Source organism: Manis pentadactyla, chromosome 9, assembly GCF_030020395.1.
Source record: "Manis pentadactyla isolate mManPen7 chromosome 9, mManPen7.hap1, whole genome shotgun sequence".
Lineage (NCBI taxonomy): Eukaryota > Metazoa > Chordata > Mammalia > Pholidota > Manidae > Manis > Manis pentadactyla.
In genome coordinates, this window is record NC_080027.1 from 12,980,196 (window position 1) to 13,001,532 (window position 21,337).

At 44.0% G+C, this 21,337-nt stretch overlaps 1 long non-coding RNA gene across 1 annotated transcript; it reads left to right on the forward strand.

Annotated features, from left to right (window-relative positions):
- Positions 1-17,180: 17,180 nt before the first annotated feature.
- Positions 17,181-19,151, forward strand: LOC118933890 (uncharacterized). Its single transcript, XR_005033268.2, has 2 exons — positions 17,181-17,400; positions 18,161-19,151. It is a non-coding gene; the product is annotated as an uncharacterized LOC118933890 (long non-coding RNA).
- The last annotated feature ends 2,186 nt before the right edge of the window (positions 19,152-21,337 follow it).

Below are 21,337 nucleotides of genomic sequence, written 5' to 3' on the forward strand. Positions count from 1 at the left end.
TTCATAAACAGCTGTTTTGTCTGTTCAAATTTCTACAAGTAAATGTCACTTCAGTCACTCATTACTCTAAAGCCTCTGAAGAAAAGTGGTCATTTGGCCTTGGGACTCTGTGGAAACAGTTTTTGTGTACCTGGGTGATAGGCTCCCCGGGAGATACTGCCCACCCACTGCCAAACACACTGGAGACATGTTCACATGTGACACAAATAAACAACTTTACCATTTGTAAACAGACCAGACAAGCAGTATTGAAGAATGCAAACATGAATTACAAGAAGGCTTGAAATAGAGTAATACAATTTGGATATCGAATCAATTTTAAAAGGTGAATATGTGGTAAAAAGAGGGTGGCACGTCAGAATTAAGAATTTTTCTAATAATGCATCACTACAAACCTATGGAGAGGATAGCCTTTTGCTTTAGAATTAACCATCTCATCTCTGAAAAGGATCGATTATCTATATGTCTTAATAATGACTTTCTACTTCACTGTTTCTATGCAATATTTAATTGTGTCTGGTAGTTTTTAAAATTGGATTCCAGATATTGTGAATTTTACTTTTTTGGGCCTTAGGTAAGACTGCACAGAAGGTACTCTAGGACTAACTTCACCTCACTGCCTGGGCAGAGCCCTTCTGGGTACTCTACCTGATTCCCATGAATTATGAGTTTTTCTACTCTGGCTGGTGGCATCCCATTCCTGTGTGATCTCTGGGAATTCTCCCTTCCACTGCCCTGTGGTGGCTATTTCCCCAGGTCAGATAATTTCCATATACTCATGCACTGATCAGTCAACTCACTGAAGACCTGAGGCAGGGCCTCTGTGGGTGTTTGGAGTTCTCTCATCTCATCACGTAGAGATGCCCCCAGCCACCCTGGTCTCCTGGCTCCTTCTGCCTGGGCACTCCCTCACTGGGCTGTGGCCTGGACATTTTCTCTAGATAGTAAGCTGGGAGAATTACAGGGCTCTCCTTGTTTCTTCCCTGCCTCTCATGGTTCACAGTCCTTTATTGCCTGATGATCAATATCTTAAAAACTGCTGTTTCTTTTGTTTTGTCTGGTGGTTTAGTTGCTGGTATTTAGGTGGCATGGTAAATCCTGTCCCTGTTGCCACATGTTTGCTGGAAGTGGAAATTTAATGTATTTACATTTACTTCATCTATAGTTCCATGCAACAAGTGAGTCAATAATACTAATATGATTTAATGGCCAGAATTGAAGAATACATTCACAATCACCTTCTTTCAGGACATGTTAATTTTTTCTCTTTTTGTTTATCAAAACGGACTCATGCCTCTTCATATTTATTACATGTCAGTTGATATTGGTCAATAGTCCCCTTTTGATGTTCAAACATTTTCACTTTGGTCAGTGGGGGCCCCTCTTAGTATGGTTGTTGTTAATTCAACTCAACTCTATCTTTCAAAATTTCCTTCTCTAATGGCACGCTAAGATTTTCCAGGCTCCCCTTGTCCTCAGTCTATTGCTCCAGTTCTTCTGAAGACAAGGCTATGTCAAACTGTGGTGGTAAAAAGACCATGTACTTCAAAACTTTGAAACACGGCTTTAACAATTTTTCTTTTTCTTTTTTTTTTTTTTGAGGGCATCTCTCATATTTATTGATCAAATGGTTGTTAACAATAAAATTCTGTATAGGGGAGTCAATGCTCAATGCACAATCATTAATCCACCCCAAGCCTAATTTTCGTCAGTCTCCAATCTTCTGAAGCATAACAAACAAGTTCTTACATGGAGAACAAATTCTTACATAGTGAATAAGTTACATAGTGAACAGTACAAGGGCAGTCATCACAGAAACTTTCAGTTTTGCTCATGCATTATGAACTATAAACAGTTCAAATATGAATACTCATTTGGTTTTTATACTTGATTTATATGTGGATACCACATTTCTCCCTTTATTATTATTATTTTTAATAAAATGCTGAAGTGGTAGGTAGATACAAGATAAAGGTAGAAAACGTAGTTTAGTGTTGTAAGAGAGCAAATGTAGATGATCAGGTGTGTGCCTGTAGACTATGTGTTAATCCAAGCTAGACCAGGGCAATAAAACATCCACGTATGCAGAAGATTTCTCTCAGAACAGGGAGGGTGAGGTTCTAAGCCTCACCTCTGTTGATCCCCAATTTCTCACCTGATGGCCCCCCTGCGACTGTGCCTGTCTTAGGTTGTTCCTCCCTTGAGGAATCTTACCCGTCTCTGGCTAACCAGTCATCTTCCGGGGCCATACAGGGAAATGTGAAGTTGGTAAGTGAGAGAGAAGCCTTATTGTTTGAAATGGTTAGCTTTTTATTTCTTTGCATATTTATGCCCTGTAGCTTCTATGCCCAGCATTTGTCTTGAGGTATCTTTACCACTTGGAAGAATTATGATACTCGGTAGATTTGATATGAGGCACGAATTCTATTTAAGGGTTGTAATTAGGAAGGAAGAAGAAAAGCTATAGAAGTAGCAGGCGGAAGAAAACATGGGAAGATTGATTATTTCTTTGACATATCTTCTTGTAGAGTAACTTCAGCATGTATAGGTTTTAAGCTACTACTTAAATTGCGCACACACATTAAGCATAATAGGAGTATAGTTACATAACCAAAGCATACCTGTAATTACCATCCATCTCCAGTGAAACCAAGAAAACCAGTTAGGCACCTTAGGCATTTGTGAAAACTTATCTATGATATGGTGGATATTGTCCAACTGAACTTGAACAGTCTGAGAGAATTCAGATAAACTAGAACAACCCATTCCTGGGGACTGTTCATATCCCATATGTTCTTTTAACAGCAAATAGTCTGTAGTTGTAAGATTTTGGAGCGCTACAATTTGCACTTCTCCTAATTCTTGGTTGAGTTCCAACGGTATAGATCCAGTCAAATTTGTTGTTTTACTGTATGCACAGGCCAGCTTAGATATCTCCTTCATTCCCATGGCAAGTCCAGGAATTGGTGGGATGAGTGCATCTACAGCTGTAGCAGTGCATGGATCTTTGTTGGGGTTTTTTGCTGATCATCTTCTGGCATGAGTCTTCCAGAGAGTGCAGATGTTGGAAGTTCTCTTTCATATCGTATCTTAGTTCATTTTCAGGGTAGCCCAATTAGACTTTGATCCTCTGTATAAACACAAACAGACCCTTTGCCTACACTTTTATATGCCCTTTATACCCTTGTGTAGAACTCACTGGAGGTTACCACACAGGAACTGCCCTTTTTTTTTTTTTGGTATCACTAATCTACACTTACATGACGAATATTATGTTTACTAGGCTCTCCCCTATACCAGGTCCCCCCTATAAACCCCTTTACAGTCACTGTCCATCAGCATAGCAAAATGTTGTAGAATCACTACTTGCCTTCTCTGTGTTGTACAGCCCTCCCTTTTCTCCTACCCCCCATGCATGTTAATCTTAATAGCCCCCTACTTCTCCCCCCACTTATCCCTCCCTGCCCACCCATCCTCCCCAGTCCCTTTCCCTTTGGTACCTGTTAGTCCATTCTTGACTTCTGTGATTCTGCTGCTGTTTTGTTCCTTCAGTTTTTCCTTTGTTCTTATATTCCACAGATAAGTGAAATCATTTGGTATTTCTCTTTCTCCGCTTGGCTTGTTTCACTGAGCATAATACCCTACAGCTCCATCCATGTTGCTGCAAATGGTTGGATTTGCCCTTTTCTTATGGCTGAGTAGTATTCCATTGTGTATATGTACCACATCTTCTTTATCCATTCATCTATTGATGGACATTTAGGTTTCTTCCAATTCTTGGCTATTGTAAATAGTGCTGCGATAAACATAGGGGTGCACTGATCTTTCTCATACTTGATTGCTGCATTCTTAGGGTAAATTCCTAGGAGTGCAATTCCTGGGTCAAATGGTAGGTCTGTTTTGAGCATTTTGATGTACCTCCATACTGCTTTCCACAATGGTTGAACTAACTTACATTCCCACCAGCAGTGTAGGAGGGTTCCCCTTTCTCCACAGCCTCGCCAACATTTGTTGTTGTTTGTCTTTTGGATGGCAGCCATCCTTACTGGTGTGAGGTGATACCTCATTGTGGTTTTAATTTGCATTTCTCTGATAATTAGCGATGTGGAGCATCTTTTCATGTGTCTGTTGGCCATCTGTATTTCTTTTTTGGAGAACTGTCTGTTCAGTTCCTCTGCCCATTTTTTAATTGGGTGATTTGTTTTTTGTTTGTTGAGGCGTGTGAGCTCTTTATATATTCTGGACGTCAAGCCTTTATCGGATGTGTCATTTTCAAATATATTCTCCCATACTGTAGGGCTCCTTTTTGTTCTATTGATGGTGTCTTTTGCTGTACAGAAGCTTTTCAGCTTAATATAGTCCCACTTAATCATTTTTGCTGTTGTTTTCCTGGCCCGGGGAGATATGTTCAAGAAGAGGTCACTCATGTTTATGTCTAAGAGGTTTTTGCCTATGTTTTCTTCCAAGAGTTTAATGGTTTCATGACTTACATTCAGGTCTTTGATCCATTTTGAGTTTACTTTTGTATATGGGGTTAGACAATGGTCCAGTTTCATTCTCTTACATGTAGCTGTCCAGTTTTGCCAGCACCACCTGTTGAAGAGACTGTCATTTCGCCATTGTATGTCCATGGCTCCTTTATCAAATATTAATTGACCATATATGTCTGGGTTAATGTCTGGATTCTCTAGTCTGTTCCATTGGTCTGTGGCTCTGCTCTTGTGCCAGTACCAAATTGTCTTGATTACTATGGCTTTATAGTAGAGTTTGAAGTTGGGGAGTGAGATCCCCCCTACTTTATTCTTCTTTCTCAGGATTGCTTTGGCTATTCGGGGTCTTTGGTGTTTCCATATGAATTTTTGAATTATTTGTTCCAGTTCATTGAAGAATGTTGCTGGTAGTTTCATAGGGATTGCATCAAATCTGTATATTGCTTTGGGCAGGATGGCCATTTTGACTATATTAATTCTTCCTAGCCACGAGCATGGGATGAGTTTCCATCTGTTAGTGTTCCCTTTAATTTCTCTTAAGAGTGACTTGTAGTTTTCAGAGTATAAGTCTTTCTCTTCCTTGGTTAGGTTTATTCCTAGGTATTTTATTTTTTTTGATGCAATTGTGAATGGAGTTGTTTTCCTGATTTCTCTTTCTGTTGGTTCATTGTTAGTGTATAGGAAAGCCACAGATTTCTGTGTGTTGATTTTGTATCCTGCAACTTTGCTGTATTCCAATATCAGTTCTGGTAATTTTGGGGTGGAGTCTTTAGGGTTTTTTATGTACAGTTATCATGTCATCTGCAAATAGTGACAGTTTAACTTCTTCTTTACCAATCTGGATTCCTTGTATTTCTTTGTTTTGTCTGATTGCCATGTCTAGGACCTCCAGTACTATGTTAAATAACAGTGGAGAGAGTGGGCATCCCTGTCTAGTTCCCGATCTCAGAGGAAATGCTTTCAGCTTCTCACTGTTCAATATAATGTTGGCTGTGGGTTTATCATAGATGGCCTTTATTATGTTGAGGTACCTGCCCTCTATTCCCATTTTGCTGAGAGTTTTTATCATGAATGGATGTTGAACTTTGTCAAATGCTTTTTCAGCATCTATGGAGATGATCATGTGGTTTTTGTCTTTCTTTTTGTTGATGTGGTGGATGATGTTGATGGACTTTCGAATGTTGTACCATCCTTGCATCCCTGGGATGAATCCCACTTGGTCATGGTGTACGATGGTTTTGATGTATTTTTGAATTCGGTTTGCTAATATTTTGTTGAGTATTTTTGCGTCTACGTTCATCAGGGATATTGGTCTGTAGTTTTCTTTTTTGGTGGTGTCTTTGCCTGGTTTTGGTATTAGGGTGATGTTAGCTTCATAGAATGAGTTTGGGAGTATCCCCTCCTCTTCTATTTCTTGGAAAACTTTAAGGAGAATGGGTATTATGTCTTCCCTGTATGTCTGATAAAATTCCGAGGTAAATCCATCTGGCCCGGGGGTTTTGTTCTTTGGTAGTTTTTTGATTACCGCTTCAATTTCGTTGCTGGTAATTGGTCTGTTTAGATTTTCTGTTTCTTTTTGGGTCAGTCTTGGAAGGTTGTATTTTTCTAGGAAGTTGTCCATTTCTCCTAGGTTTCCCAGCTTGTTAGCATATAGGTTTTCATAGTATTCTCTAATAATTCTTTGTATTTCTGTGGGGTCCGTCGTGATTTTTCCTTTCTCGTTTCTGATACTGTTGATTTGTGTTGACTCTCTCTTCTTCTTAATAAGTCTGGCTAGAGGCTTATCTATTTTATTTATTTTCTCGAAGAACCAGCTCTTGGTTTCATTGATTTTTGCTATTGTTTTATTCTTCTCAATTTTATTTATTTCTTCTCTGATCTTTATTATGTCCCTCCTACTGACCTTGGGCCTCATTCGTTCTTCTTTTTCCAATTTCGATAATTGTGACATTAGATCATTCATTTGGGATTGTTCTCCCTTTTTGAAATATGCTTGGATTGCTATATACTTTCCTCTTAAGACTGCTTTTGTTGCGTCCCACAGAAGTTGGGGCTTAGTGTTGTTGTTGTCATTTGTTTCCATATATTGCTGGATCTCCATTTTGATTTGGTCATTGATCCATTGATTATTTAGGAGCGTGTTGTTAAGCCTCCATGTGTTTGTGAGCCTCTTTGCTTTATCTGTACAGTTTATTTCTAGTTTTATGCCTTTGTGGTCTGAAAAGTTGGTTGGTAGGATTTCAATCTTTTGGAATTTTCTGAGGCTCTTTTTGTGGCCTAGTATGTGGTCTATTCTGGAGAATGTTCCATGTGCACTTGAGAAGAATGTATATCCTGTTGCTTTTGGATGTAGAGTTCTATAGATGTCTATTAGGTCCATCTGCTCTACTGTGTTGTTCAGTGCTTCCGTGTCCTTACTTATTTTCTGGATCTATCCTTTGGGGTGAGTGGTGTGTTGAAGTCTCCTAGAATGAATGCATTGCAGTCTATTTCCCCCTTTAGTTCTGTTAGTATTTGTTTCACATATGCTGGTGCTCCTGTGTTGGGTGCATATATATTTAGAATGGTTATATCCTCTTGTTTGACTGAGCCCTTTATCATTATGTAGTGTCCTTCTTTATCTCTTGTTACTTTCTTTGTTTTGAAGTCTATTTTGTCTGATATTAGTACTGCAACCCCTGCTTTCTTCTCGCTGTTGTTTGCTTGAAATATGTTTTTCCATCCCTTGACTTTTAGTCTGTACATGTCTTTGGGTTTGAGGTGAGTTTCTTGTAAGCAGCATATAGATGGATCTTGCTTTTTTATCCATTCTATTACTCTGTGTCTTTTGATTGGTGCATTCAGCCCATTAACATTTAGGGTGACTATTGAAAGATATGTACTTATTGCCATTGCAGGCTTTAAATTTGTGGTTACCAAAGGTTCAAGGTTAGCCTCTTTAGTATCTTACTGCCTAACTTAGCTCGCTTATTGAGCTGTTATATACACTGTCTGGAGATTCTTTTCTTCTCTCCCTTCTTATTCCTCCTCCTCGATTCTTCATATGTTGGGTGTTTTGTGTTGTGCTCTTTCTAGGAGTGCTCCCATCTAGAGCAGTCCCTGTAAGATGTTCTGTAGAGGTGGTTTGTGGGAAGCAAATTCCCTCAGCTTTTGTTTGTCTGGGAATTGTTTAATCCCACTGTCATATTTGAATGATAGTCGTGCTGGATACAGTATCCTTGGTTCAAGGCCCTTCTGTTTCATTGTATTAAATATATCATGCCATTCTCTTCTGGCCTGTAGGGTTTCTGTCGAGAAGTCTGATGTTAGCCTGATGGGTTTTCCTTTATAGGTGACCTTTTTCTCTCTAGCTGCCTTTAAAACTTTTTCTTTGTCCCTGATTTTTACCATTTTAATTATTATGTGTCTTGGTGTTGCCCTTCTTGGATCCTTTCTGTTTGGGGTTCTGTGTATTTCCATGGTCTGTTCGATTATTTCCTCCCCCAGTTTGGGGAAGTTTTCAGCAATTATTTCTTCTAAGATACTTTCCATCTCTTTTCCTCTCTCTTCTTCTTCTGGGACCCCTATAATACGGATATTGTTCCTTTTGGATTGGTCACACAGTTCTCTTAACACTGTTTCATTCCTGGAGATCCTTTTATCTCTCTCTATGTCAGCTTCTATGCGTTCCTGTTCTCTGGTTTCAATTCCATCAATGGCCTCTTGCATCCTATCCATTCTGCTTATAAACCCTTCCAGAGTTTGTTTCATTTCTGCGATCTCCTTTCTGGCATCTGTGATCTCCTTCCGGACTTCATCCCATTTCTCTTGCGTATTTCTCTGCATCTCTGTCAGCATGTTTATGATTCTTATTTTGAATTCTTTTTCAGGGAGACTGGTTAGGTCTGTCTCCTTCTCTGGTGTTGTCTCTGTCATCTTTGTCTGCCTGTAGCTTTGCCTTTTCATGGTGATAGGAATAGTCTGCAGAACTGGGACGAGTGACGGCTGGAAGGACTTCCTTTCTTGTTGGTTTGTGGCCCTCCTCTCCTGGGAGAACAGCGGCCTCTAGTGGCTTGTGCTGCGCAGCTGCGCGCAGACAGGGTTTCTGCTTCCTGCCCGGCTGCTATGGAGTTAATCTCCGCTGTTGCTGTGGGCGTGGCCTGGCTCGGGCAGCTACTCCAAAATGGTGGAGTCGCGTTGGAGCAGGAGCTGCTGGGAGGCTATTTATCTCCGAAAGGGGCCTCCCTGCTCCCTGCAGCCCAGGGGTTAGGGTGCCCAGAGATCCCCGGATTCCCTACCTCTGGATTAAGTGTCCCACCCTGCCCCTTTAAGACTTCCAAAAAGCACACGCCAAAACAGAACGACCACAAAAAAATTTTAAAAAAAAAATTTTTTTAATTAAAAAAAAAAAAAAGTGGCCGCTTGTTTTTCTTTATTCTCCGGCGCCAGCCTCAGGCATCTGCTCACCGGTCTTGCTGCCCTATTTCCCTAGTATTGGGGGCCCTATCCCTTTAAGACTTCCAAAAAGCGCTCGCCAGAACAAAACTGCAAAAAAAAAAAAAAAAAAATGGTCGCGCGCTTTTCTTATGTCCTCCGGCGCCTGGCCTCTGGTGCCCGCTCACTGTTCTTGCTGCCCTGTTTCCCTAGCATCCAGGGCCCCCTGGGCAAGTACTGTGTCTGCGCTCTGGCTCGGATGGCGGGGGCTGGGTGCTCGGCAGTCCTGGGCTCCGTCTCCCTCCCGCCGGGAGCTGGGGGGAGGGGCGCTCGGCTCCCGCGGGGCCGGGGCTTGTATCTTACCCCCTTCGCGAGGCGCTGGGTTCTCTCAGGTGCGGATGTGGTCTGGATATTGTCCTGTGTCCTCTGGTCTTTATTCTAGGAAGGGTTGTCTTTGTTATATTTTCGTAGATATATGTGGTTTTGGGAGGAGATTTCCGCTGCTCTACTCACGCCGCCATCTTCCGCCCCTTCCTACAATTTTTCTTAAGATCTGTATGCAGAGATTCATCATCAAGGCAAAACACCCATAGCAGCTGGGGAGTATCCCATCTCAGTTTTTTTTTTAAATCAACTTTACCGATATATAATTTACATACTATAAAATGAACTTGTTTAAGTGTACAGCTCAATGAGCTTTGACGAGTGTAACCGCAACCATCATCAAGACAGAGGCCATTTCTGTTGCCCCCCTAGGCTCGCTGTGTCCCTCTGCATCACTACCCTGCAAACCTGCTTCCTGTCACTTTAAACTAGTTGTGGCTTTCCAGAGTATCATATAAATGAAATCCTACCAAAGTATACAAGTCTCTTATGTCTGGCTTCTTTTTCTCGAGATATTTCTGAGATTCATCCACATTGTTATGTGTGTCAGTAGTTCATTCCTTTTTGTTGCTGAGTAATATTCTATTTTATGGTTATACAACAATTTATCTGTGATATGTGTCCAGTTTGGAGCTATTATGAATATTATGAAAAAAACTGCTCTGAACATTCTTGTACAAGGCTTTGTGTGGATATATGTTTTCATTTATCTTGGGTAAATACCTAGAAGTAAAATTACTAAGTCATATGGTAAATATATGTTTAACTTCCTAAGAAACTGCAAAATTGTTCTCCATTGTTATCATTTTATAATCACACCACCAGTGTATGAGAGTTGTTGCTCCACACCCTTGCCTAGGCTTGGTATTGTTCAGACTCTTTAACACATCAATTTTACAGATTCTCTTTTAAATGGGTACCCTCAAGATTCTTCCCCACCACTCCATAAATCATTTGGGCATCCACAAAGGAGGAAGACACTTGGTTTCAACACCACACGAACTTCAAAAGGCTGCTCACGCACAGTTGGAAAGGCAACTGAAGGGCACATTTTGAAAACAAAGAATAATAATAGTAATAATAAAATCGAAAGGAGAGTTACAAATACATTTGAAAGGAAAGGAAGTTGCTATATTGTTCCGATCAAGAAAAACGATGACATTATAAATCTGTAAATGATTCATAATTTAAGGGAATAAATATGTATGAGCCTTTCTATTAATTGGGAATTTATTTTGGTATACAGGCTTGTTATGGCCTGAACTGTGTCCTCCCAAAATTTGTATGTTCAAGTCTCAACCCCCAGTACCTCAAAATGTCACTGTATTTGGAGATAAGGTCTTTAAAGGGTGGGTCAGGGTGCTACACAATGAGCAGCTGGCTTCCCTCTGCTGGTGGCCATCTGCAAGCCAAGGAAACGGGCCTCAGAAGAACCTGTCCTAGCTGGCACCTTGGACTTCCAGCCTCTAGAAATGAGAGTAAATAAATTTGTTGTTTAAGCCACTCAGTCAGTGGTATTTTATTTTTGCAGCCTTGGCACAAAATATATATATAAAGTTCTACTGATTGTAATATTTGTTGCTGGATCCAGCTGGGCTGAAGATGGAAGCTACGTCTGGTCCACTGAGAAGACCCAGTGCTGCTATTTCCCAGCAGTATGACTTTGGAAAGCTAAATTGTACCTAGTAATAATTATACTTCAGTTTTTTGGGGGGGATGAAAGCATATAAGTGAATCATCCAGCACCTGGCACATAGCAGGTGATCAATAAACATTAGGTCATTTCTATTTCCCCCTAGACCATACCTTATAATAACCCCTGTATTTATGCTGCATTTTAACTGTAGTCATATAATCTATTTTTCATATTTTTTCTAATTAACAGGCAGAGCAGAGATTAGCATTTCTAATTCATATACTAAAAGATTGAGGACAAGTACAGTGAGTTGTTGGTGGTCACACATTAACAAAGTCAGGAGGCAGGCCTGATTTTCCCTAGGCTGCTTGTGGCTTCCATTTGTGACCTCATTGCCACCTGGTGAAATGTGCCAGGCTGCCTGTCCTACACCAAATGGCCTCTGCTATTGTGCCTTTAGAACTGTTATTTAATGATTTCCCTGTCTCCCTATGTTGGGTCGGACAGCCAACTGCCCACCTGTAGCAGTCCTGCCACTCCATGGTAATTTGTTATTTCTTAGTGGCTCTGGCATATTGGGAATCAGATCCCACGTGGTACAAATGTTTGTAAAACAGTAACAGTAGGCTTTGAGGTGGGTGGGATTCCAGGAGCTCTGTTCTTCCAAATGCCCTATTGATTTTAACTACTCAGAGGCCTTCAGGGCTCCCTTTTGGGGTGTGGGAAGCCAGCTGCTCATTGTGTAGCACCCTGACCCCCTGCCCACTCCCAGCACAATCTCACTAACAGCTGTGGCATATCAGTGCCTATTGAACAAATGGTCTAGTAGGTTGAGAATTACCAGATTTGAGGATGTCCCCAATTGTGACACCAAAAATTCTCTGCAAAGTCACCAGGGACATCAGTCTCTAGGCCCAGTGGACAATTTTCAATGGCTGTGGGATTGGGGAAGAAAGAAACCAAGAACAGCTCCAAGGTCTCTAGCCTGAGAAGCTGGAATGACAGAGTTACTATCAGCTGGATAGGAGCAGATTTAAGGACAGCCCGGCAGCTTTGTTTTGGAGTCAGGAGGGAGCTGTGGCTCGAGGTAAAAATTCGGGAGTTAGGCGCATATCAATACTAGTTTAAAGCCAGGAGACCAGGAGGAATGAGCATAATTGCACAAGGAAAGGAGCGTAACTGGAGAAAAGAGTGGAGCCCTGAGGAACTTCAATGTGTAGAATTTGGGGGGTGAAGAAGAACCGTTAGGGAGGCTAAGAAAGGGTGGCTAATGTGTTGAGAGGAAAGCAAAGGAAATGTTTTCAGAGCGGGCAGACATCAACTGTGCCAGATTCCATTGACCATCTTGAGACTGCCATGCTGGAGAGGTCATCCACAGTCCCCTGGGGCACCGGCACAAGCCAGGACCCAAGGGTGCCTTGCGGATGACCCATCACGAACACTTGCCTCGCTGAGCCTTCAGACTGACTGAAGCCCCAACAGACACCTGACTGCAGCCGTGAGAGAATCCAGGACAGACCTGCCCAGTCAAGACCTCCCCAAATTCCTGACCCACAAAACCATGAGCAAAATAAACTGGCTGTTTTGAGCCAGTAAGTTTTTTTTAAAAGTTATTATTGATATTCACTCTTATGAAGGTTTCATATGAAAAAATAATGTGGTTACTACATTCACCCATGTTATTGTGTCCCCCCATACCCCACTGCAGTCACTGCCCATCAGTGCAGCAAGATGCCACAGAGTCACTATCTGCCTTCTCTGTGCTACACTGTGTTCCCCGTGACCCCCCCACACCATGTGTGCCAATCATAATACCCCTCAGTCCCCTTCTCCAACCCCCCACCCTCCCCCACCTCTCCCCTTTGGTAACTGCTAGTCCCTTCTTGGACTCTTTGTTCCTTCAGTTTTGCTTCATTCTTATACTCCACAAATGAGGGAAATCATTTGGTACTTGTCTTTCTCCTCCTGGCTTATTTCACTGAGCATAATACCCTCCAGCTCCATCCATGTTGTTGCAAATGGTAGGATTTCTCTTTCTTATGTTGAGCCAGTAGGTTTTGAGGTAAACTGTGAGATGTTATGAAGCAAGACTGACTCAAGGCTCCCGATGGCGGGCGCAATGGTCATGACGTGTTTGTTCACCATGGCGTCTTCAAGCACACAAATGCCATGGACAGCCCAATCACTCAGGAAATACTTCCTAAATGAGTGTTTAATACTCGCCAACCCAGGGAAAAGAAAGGCAAAGGCCCGACTACATGGGTATTTGTCCTCTTTCTTGCCCAGAATCCAGCTATGCTTATTTTGGGGGAATCCCAAGACACATAAGAAACAGAGGCTCTATCAGTCAGGATCCAATCAGGAGAAAACTTGCTTAATTTGTAATTTTAACAGTGATTTAACGTAAAAATTATGAACTACAACAGGTGATCGGAGTAAAGAGAAACTGGCTAGTAAGAAGTAAGAACTCTAAAGACAAAGCAGGTATAAGGGGCAGCCACTGTCCTCAGGGCTGAGGAAGAGGTCCAAGGAAGAGGCTCCCCACTGAAGGGCTGAAATCTAGACCGAGTTGGAGAGGGCATGGTCCAATTTACACAATAGCAGAGAAATTGCTGCACTGCCACACTGGCAGAATTTGTAGGAAATCTGCCTCGTAGGGCACCCAGGAAAGCCATTCACAGGGAAGTGTCTCAGCAGAAGGACTCTATTACAAAACTGCCTCAAGGGGGAAGGAGGGAAAGCAGCAGGTCCTGGGGCTGCTCACTGCAGGGCGCTGCGGGAGGCAAGGGAGCAAACCAGGAAGGAAAACCTGTCTTCTGATCATGTCCCCAGTGCCCCTGCTGACAAAGCTCAGTATCATGCCTGCTGTCAAAGGAAGGATATAAGGAGCCCAGATGCATTTTTGGAGAGCAGACAATGAAGTATGAATTTAGAGCTAAAAGGTAGTAAATTGATTTAACTGACACAATCTGGTTCAAACATCCACAGAAATTCTACAGCTCAGGCACATTTTACTGAAGGTGGCAAGTGCCAGTTTATCCCTGGCTTGAGACAAGTATGAAAACATAAAAACTAATTAATGGTAGTTAACTCCATCAGGGAGAAGTCTCAAGCTCACATTGGATAGCCAAGTAGTTTACAGGAAGGCATACAAAAGGCCAGGTATATGAAAAAACAAATGCCTGGAAAAAAATAAAACCACCTATTTTTTAAATTGAACCACAGTATAAGCATATAGCACACAAAATTTATAATTCTGGATATTTCAAAGATAAAATTTAAAAATAAACATTAAAAATAGAAATCTTTAGTTATTAAATTTTTCTTTCACAATCTGTTATTGCTTTGACTTGGAACCAGAAACCAGACATCTTTTTTTTTTCTGCACCAAGATGTCAATGTCTGGCCACATATTTCCAGTTGCAATGTGTAGAACTGAATTCAATCTTGTATCCTTTAACTGGGATCAAAATTTAGTTTTACTCAATTTCCTAACTGAAAAGAGTTGTTCACAGACATTGGTGCTTCCAAACATGGACAGAATCTTTGCACAATGGTTTCTACATCCGGGGTAACTCTTGCTGAGGGATTTGTAGAATTCCATTCCAGTGTTGTATTTTGTTTTCAGTACTGTCTTACACTGCAGTTCAATAACTCACATTTGTAATTCTTCATTAACACTACCAATGTTAATTGCGAAAGATGAGCAAAATAACCTAAGTTCATTTTTATAATGTTTGAAATCAAAGAACCTTTTTTGGAATCCAATCTTCAACTCCACAGTTTTGGGGATGTATATTAAGCCATCAGTTTCATTTCTGAAAACTGATTTCAGTGTAGAAAAGTGAGCCAGGTTATTTACTGCCAAATGAGTTTCCCAAAGACTCCGTTTTGCTAGGAAAGAGCAAACTGAATCATACATTGTGTTATGACTTGCAAACGTCTTTGCAGAGAAATATTCAAAGTGTTTAGATGGTTTGTAATGTCAACCAAAAAGGCCAGGTCTCTGATCCAATCTTCCCTGGTGACTTGGGGAAGGGATCTGCCCTTGGATGACATGAGTAAGTCTCTCTCTTTTATCAATTCAAAAAATCTCTTCAGTACCGTGCCCTGACTAAGCTGCCTTACCTTTGTCTAGTAAAGGGGATCACCATATTGTGCATTCAATTCCTCAAGCAAAGCACTGACCTGTCTGTGGCTGGAGCCATGGGAGCATATCCAGTTCACTGTCTTAATCACTCCAACCATGACATGTTCTAGTTCTACCTTTTTAGTACAAAACAATTCCTGGTGAATAATTCAGTGAATGGATTTAAGTTCTACATCCTTGAAAAGCATTTTGACCTTGGATTTAAGTGTTGCAACAAGTGGTCCTGTGTTATCAGACCATTGCAGCAGCACCATCTGTGGTCACACTTACTAATTTTGACCAGTCAGCATCAAACTTTTCAAGACTTTTCCCAACATACAAAAATAAGTCATTTTCTAATGTTGGGTATGCATGGGTATTACATTGAAAAGTTCTTCAGTGATGTCAAAATTCTCATCAACACCAGGGATAAATATAATTAACTGGCTTGTATTATTTATATATATGTACTCATCAGCTGCAATAGAAAATGTCACAAGTGATTTAACTTTTTCTTGCAACTTGTAAGTTCTCAGCCATATCTTGTACCCACTGAACAATAGTGTTTACAGTTAGACTTATGTTTGCAAATGCTGGTTTCTGTTCAGGACTATGATTTCTGCTGCACTCAACAGACAATCTTGTATAATCTCACCATCTGTGAAAGGTTTGGATGCCTGGGCAATTTTTTCACTTACTATGTAAATGCATTTCATAGCAGCATCAGTTATTTGCATTCAGTGATAAATGCTGTATAAAGTTTAGTCCTTTTTTTAGTTCATTAAGTTTTTCACCACACATCTTTTGCTGTATACCAGTCAAAATTCTATGGTTTGTTGGGTAATGATGTCTTAAGTTGTATTATCTTGACACATAAAGTTTGACATCTTAAATACATAGAACTATTCTTTATTTCCATAAAGAAATATACTTGCTCCCACTTTTCTTGAAATGTGCTATGCTGTCTTTTGTCTTCCCACTTTTGCTAGAGACATAGGTACAAAAAGAGAGTTCAATTTCTTTAATATAAGAAAAACAACAGCACAAGTCTAATGAAAAATGGTAACTGACACTGCTTTTGAGGAGCAACCACAGGCCCATTGTCACCAGATCTTCCTAATTTTGAAGCAAAGCCAGACATTGAATTTTAACACAAAATCAGCTGACTTTTAGATATTGTAAAATAAAGCAAAAATGTTAAGACACCGTGAAGAACAAAGGGAGTATGTTTAAGGATCACGAATAGCCCCTGGGCACAGCATGGCCTGTGTAGTCCCACTCACCTCTTAGCACGCGGCCAACCCCTTCCAGGGTCATCAGGGCTTCTACCTCACACTGACCCAGGGCGACTTCATCCTGCAGAGGAGAACCTGCCAGAAACACGACCTTACCTTCAGCGTTGAGGCCCTCCAGGGAAGCTGCATGGGCCTAGGGAGGGAAGAGAGTCAGGAGTGTTCTCTGAGGAAGCCACAGGAGAACGGGCGAAAGGAAGGATGGGTTAGGGACGCTCAGCGATACACTATTTTCTTTACCTTGATCTGGACAACTGTCTCCAGGCCGGTCACTTCAAGAGTGTGCAGCTCCCGGGCGCGGACAAACAGCTGTATGTCAGCGACTTGAGGACAGAAAGGACTGAGGTCAGCAGCTGGGAGAGGCAGGCGGAGGGGTGGGGGAGCCCAGGACAGGTCGTGGGGCTGAAGGGCGCTTGTGCACAGGACAGCATCCTAAGGGAACCGTGGGGCAAAGCTGAGCGGAGCCCGCAGGAGGGGCACCTCGAGGCGGACCACGCCTCCAGCCAGCCCAGGAGTCAAGCTCCGCTTCGCCGTTTCCCTGAGCCCTGCGTCGTCGGTCGGGCTTCATATTTCTCTTCTACCTGGATCTTACCTGGGAAAATGCCTTGCGCCGCCGTAACCGTGAAAACCGAAGCCAGAAGCTACAAGTTGCAGCGACAACACACCCGCCATACGGAGGCATTGCGTCACTGCCCCGCGCAGCCTCTCACCTCCGCCGAGGCCACGCCCCTCCGCGATCGGCGTAGGCGCGGGTGCCGTCCCGGGCGCTCACCGGCAGGGAGGAGCGGCGTGGAATGGGTGGCCACCCCCGACCCACTGAGGTGGAAACGGTACTTTTTAAGGGCTGTGGGAGGCGGCAAATGGTAGGAGACGCTTAGCCTAGCAGGGACGAAAGGCCAGCATGGGGACCTCGGAGCCACGAGTCCTCCGCTGAAACCTAGGTTTCCTCATTCGAAATGGGCATCTCTGCTTTAGCACAGGTAGAACTAGAATGCAGAGCAAGAGAGGAGGTGGCGAAGGGTGCGCAAGACAGATCGTACGACGGCGAGGCTTCAGGTGCGCCACGGTGTAGCGGTCTCAGCCGGAGAGGGAGAGGTCCCAGGTGGCCCCAACTAAGAGGCGGCGCACGTTGGGCTCCCTGGTTTCGCTGAGACGGGGGGAGGGTGGAGACTGAGTGGGGCTGTCCAGGATCAGTGGGTCTCAGAGCCTCAGACTTCCAACCCACCCCTCCTTGCAGCCCCTTTTCCGTTGTAATCGTGAAGCCTAGTCCAGCATTGGGGTGTGGCGTTGGAAGTCCTCAAAGAGATCCTTAGGATAGTTATGTCATAGATTGTAGAAAAAAATCTAGCTCTGAACCGCAATTCAGAATTTACCAGCTCCTGCCTAACTTTTCTGTGAAGCTGGGTAAAAAGAACTGCTACCTTGCAAGACTGCAAGAAATATGTATGGCCTTCACGGAGCACAGTGTTGGGTATGTCTCCATAAAATGAAAACTGGGAAAAGCCTGTCCCAGAAAGACAGATTTTTAAATATTGAAAACTTTAGATCTTAGTGTAATGGTTTAGACTTTGGAGTCAGACTGAGTTCATGATTTACAATCTTTTAAGTCCTTGGACATGTCAAATAATTCTTGTACCTCAGTTTTCTTACCTCAGAATGGAAATAATAGGACCAACTCATATGAGAATTGAGCAAGTGAATATATTTATACAGCATTTAGAACAGTGTTTGGCACAGAGTAAGTGAAATTATTGTTAATAAGTAAATAAAACAAATACCATGTTGAAATAGACTTGTGATCCAAACTTTCTTTCAGAATTCTTCAAATGCATCTTCTCACTTGAATCTCACGGGTGGGAGAAGCAGACACATCAGAGCCCAACCGTTTTTCAGCCTTGTATCCCACTGGTCTGGGGACTCCTGGCAAACTGAACCCAATGCCTTTTGATGTCCAGGCCTTTGCTCCTGCTTTGCTCCCTGCCTGGAATGCTCTCCTTTTACCTGTTGAGTTTCTGCTCCCCCTTGGAGGCCAGTGGCTGAGAGGAAAGTGGCTGTTTCTTGGCTTGAGACCCAGGAACTATCTAATCATCCTACCGTGGCAGAGTCTGTGGTTGAGGGTTAGTCTGTGGAGTTCCTGCTGCCTCCAGAAGCATCTCAGAGCCCTCAGAATATGCACAATGCCTCATCTTGAGTGGCACCTCCACCCCATGTGAGCCCAGGATATGAGGGTAGCTTGAAGGCTATGGGGGACCATCTGGGCTGCTGTGAGGGCAACAGTATCCATCACCTTGGCCCATGGTATTTGTAGAAGAGCCCTACCCCCACACCCCATGTCTGCCTTCCTTAACTCAACCTGTGTGATCTGCCTGGTGGAAGTGACCTGTCGTGAGATCCCCCAGCTCTGACATCTGCCTCAGGCCTACAGTAGGGATCAGAAGTAGAGCCCGCTCTCTCCCCACTGCCCTTCTGCACTACTGAAGCAGGGCCTTCCCAGATGGAAGAAGTGAAGCACAGAGAAGACCCAAGTGCTTGATGCCCCCAGCGGGCTTGTGTTCTTGCCATTGCCTCCCTCTCCCATCCCTGCTTGTGGTCTCTGATTCAAGGGTATGTGGCACAATGAGAACACAGGCTTGGGAGTCAGTGAATCTGGGTTTGACTTTGGCCCAGCCATTCACTGCTGGTATGACCTTGAGTTAATCACTTAGCCTCTCCCAATCTGTTTCAGCAAAATGGAGGTAATACTACATCTGACCTCAGAGGGCTGTTGGGAGGACAAAATGAAGATGCACATAAATCACTTAGAGGTCTGTTCTGTTGTTTCAGAGATTTATTTGAGCCTTCCTGGCCTAAAAAAGGGAGAGATCACCTTCGATAGGGTCACCTCAAGACACAGGAGCTGTGGCCCTGGTTTCTTCATTTATACATCTATTTCTTCATTCATGTCATAAATACACATGGAGCACCTACTCCACGCCAGGCCCTGTGCTGCATCCTGGGGGAACAGAGTGAACCAGCTCGTCCTGACGTGGAGTCTGGAAGTGGCTTGGCCAGTTGGGTGCTGCCCTTCTGCAGACTCTTCAAGGAGACAGATCCTCAGCTATGGGGAGACAAAGCCTAGGGGAACTGGTATCAGCCCTGCCCTTTGCAGAGCCCCCTCCCACCCAACCCGCCCTACTTTGTGGGGTGCTTCCACATGCAGTGTCACCCACCTTGTCTTCAAGCATCACACACAGCAAGCTGCGATGAGAAAAGGGGAGACATCTAGCTAGTGGGTATGTGGGTCAGACTTCTGGGCTCTGCCTTTTCAGGACTGGGGGTGGGAGCAGGCCGGGCTGCCCTCCCTGCCCTCCAGGGGGACGATGCCCCGCACTGGGCCTGACGGGCCCCCTCCCCTCTGGGCCTGCAGGAGGATGTGCAGGGCTTCCCCGCAGCACCGCCAGGCTTGATGCCCATCACCCAGGTGAAAGAGGAGGTGAGGACCATGCTGGCCGAGAGCAGCTACGTCCTGGCTTCTGCGGTCTGGCCAGGCCTGCGTTGCAGTGCCCTCTGCACTACAGACAAGCCCACGGAGGTTTGTCTAGAGGTGGTGGAAGCAGCAGTCCCTGAGCTGAGGGAGGTGCGGGGAGCATGGTGACTGGGATCCTTGGGACCAGTCCCCACCCTGAAAGGGGTAGGGGAGGGAACTCACAGACGTATCAGCAGTGGAGGAAGGAAGGTAGTGCCAGGCCAATTGCTGAGTGCTGTCAAGGAGGGAAGTCTGTGGCTACCCACCAGAAGCAGCCAAGCACGCGGTGGGGATGGCTGCTGGCACCCATGCCCAGTTCCTTCCTGCCTCATGGGCCCTGGGTGGGGCAACCAGCCTCTCTGTCTGGTGGAAGCATATATCCTAATCCAACCCCAGCAGGAGGAAATTTAGGCTATGGGTGTGGTGCTTCCTCCTGGGCCACCTTGTCCCTGTGATTTCCAAAACTATGGCTGAGCCCCTGTCCTGCACCAGGCTGGGGCAGGGTGGGGCCCTCTGATCCAGAGATAGGCCCGAAGGACAGACCTGGTGGGCAAGGACCAGCCATGGTGTACCCCCCCACCCTATCTCTTCCACCTCAGATCCCCTGGTTTCCCGGGGCCCTTGGGCTGGTGCCTGGTGCAGGGCGGGTGGGGAGCAGCTCCAGGGGACCCAGGACAAGCATGTCCCCTCTCCATGGCTCTTCTGGCCTTAGCTCAGGTCCAGGGTGAGGTGCTGCCTCCCAGCAAAGTGAAGCTCTAAGGGAAGTGTCCTTTTGTCTTTCCCAAGGCAGAAGGGGACAAGCCACCCACTTCCAGAGGGGGAGCCGGCAGGCAAGAAGGTGCTGGCCCACCAGCTCCCCACCCTTTGCATTCACACCTTACCACGGTCTGAAGCTGAAACCCTGTTGGGGGAGAGGGGTGCAATATAGTACAGGCTTTGTAGCCTCTCAGATCTAGGTTCAAATTCCACTACAGATAGTGAAACCCCTAATCTCTAAATGATGGCAATACTTACAGATTAAAAAACAAGCTGAGATATCACTTCACACCTACTAGGACGGCTGTAATTTAAAGGAAAAGAAACGAATTTTTAAAAAGGAAAGTAGGTATTGGTCAAGATGTTGAAAAACTGGGACCCTTATACATTGTTGGTGGGAATGTAAAATTGTGCGATCGCTGTGGAAAACAATGGTGGTTCCTCAAAAAGTTAAACAGAGCATGACCCTATAACCCAGTGAGTCCACTCCTGAGGACTGAAACCAGGCCTCAAGCAGACAATGGTGTGAGAATGGGGACATGACTCACAGGACTCAAGAGGTGGAAACAACCCAATGTCCACCAGCTGAAAAATGGCTAAAGGAAGCGGGCTCTCCGTCCAATGGCATATCATCCAGCCGTAAAAAGAATGAAACCCTGACACACGCTACAACATAGATAAACCTCAAAAACATTATGCTGAGTGAAAGAAACAAACACGGAAGGACAGTTA